The following is a 2,132-nucleotide window of genomic DNA, read 5'->3' on the forward strand; positions in this document are numbered from 1 at the left end:
ATATATATATTCATTCATTTCTTTATACATATATATCTATATCCTTTTGTCCTTTTAAACATTTCAGCCTTGAAGGTTATGGTAATGTTGCAGTACCGCCTGTGTAATCACCTTTTCAATAAGCGATCTTATGTGATTTGGTTTTTGGTAAAGGAGGGAGTACGATACAGCTGCCCTCTTTTGGGTTTTCTGTCTTGATATAGGTTCATCTGGGACCTTCCATATCAGGAGGTCAAGTTGTTTCTAGAAAACATCTACCTCTACTCCATGAAGACGCCTCAGTTGTTTTGGTAAGGCGTGAAATAGCTGTGGGCTCTTGCAGCACATGTTCCTCACTCTAGACGGGATAGCTGAGGTCTTTGTTATAGTTTGGTAACGTCCAGTTCAGACGCTGGTAAAACTATATATATATATATATGGTGAGAATTTACAAATAAACAACAAAAGACGAAGACGGATGTGTAACAACAAGCAGATGTATTAGTTTAACGCTCGGGAAGTGAGAAAGTCTTTAACGTATCGAGCCTATTCTCTTCGACCGAAAGGAACACAGAAAATAAACAGGAAGAGAAAATAGAAAAATGTTTAGTGGCCAGCGATCTATCATGGCGAATGCCATATACATATATATATATATATCAGGCTGAGTTGAAAGTAAGCAACGTTTTGAAACTTGAAATTCATCACAATGTATTTCAAGAATGCAGAAATTTTATTCATCAATGTAAGTACCATTGCAATCAACACATTTTTGCCTGCCAGTTACAAGTTTCTTTATTGCGGTAACATAAAAATCGGGAGTTCTGGAACCGATGAACTCTTTGAACGCACTTTCAGCATCGGTTTGATTCTTGAATCTCCTTCTCTCACTAGAAACCATCAATGCGCTTGAAAATGTGGTAGTCGGTACGAGAAAGGTCTGCGCTGTCATTAGTGAAACGTGTGGTCCAGCATTGTCATGAAGTATGATTGGCCCTCTTCTGTTGCCCAGTCTAGGACGGAGGACAATATGTTTCAGCAGTAATTTTTTCCGGGTTTTAAGTAGTTATAGTTGTTGATTCCAGCACCACACAACCAAACGGTTACCATAAACATATTTTTGAAAAGCTCAGATTTAGGGAAGGTTTGCGGTGCTTCATTTTGGTCCAACCATTGCAAAGGGCGTTTTTTTTTATCGCAAGTCACGATACGGTCGAGAAATGGATAGGTTTAGTTACGGAGAAGAAGCGATGAGGAAATTTCATATCTGCTCAATTTCTGATTTTCATTCAAATCGTGTGGTCCCAATTTGTCGAGTATTTTTGCTTCTATGATCGCATGCAAATAGTTGCAAGCAGTTTTCTGGCTAACTTGAAGTACTTTTGCCAATTTCCGAGACGTTTTACGTGGATCTTTGTTAATGATGGTCGTTAACCGACTGTCATCGATGACAGATTAGCGTCTACTGTGCTTACGATCTGAGTCTGTGCGTATATAGATATACATCGGTATAATTGTGCTTCTATATTTATGTTTGCTGTTGTGCTTGTCCGCTCACTGCTTAGTTAAATCAAGGATTGTAAATCGCTTATACAGTCTTACACCCAGTTATATCAAATGCATACATATATTTGACTGTTTCAGTGTAAAAACACACGCATATACATGTAGCTCTATGTATGTATATTTGTATGTATATGTATATATATACTGTGTCATGCTGATGGGCGAGCCAGTGAGCTACTGAAATGCTGAATATTCAATGAAATGGACAATGTGAGCCTGTGTGCATACACACACGCGCCCATATATATATATATATATATATATATATATATATATGTATACATATATATATATATATACATATATTGTAAACCTATCTGCTTCTTTTTCACATTGACTTATTTCGCTTCACTCTTCGTTATAAACATATCTCTCTTTGTAATTTTCTATACGAACGCATACAAAAACATTTTGTATGTGCATCTGTTTGCGCATGCGTGTGTGAGTATATTTCTTTGGATGGTAATATAGTGCACTAAATATATGGCCGTACATCCCCTTAAATATACATGAAAGCAATACATATATATGCGTGCATGTATATATACACACGCATACACACTACAGACAAAAACATCTTTCATATA

The sequence above is a fragment of the Octopus bimaculoides genome, chromosome 7 (genome assembly GCF_001194135.2).
Source record: "Octopus bimaculoides isolate UCB-OBI-ISO-001 chromosome 7, ASM119413v2, whole genome shotgun sequence".
Lineage (NCBI taxonomy): Eukaryota > Metazoa > Mollusca > Cephalopoda > Octopoda > Octopodidae > Octopus > Octopus bimaculoides.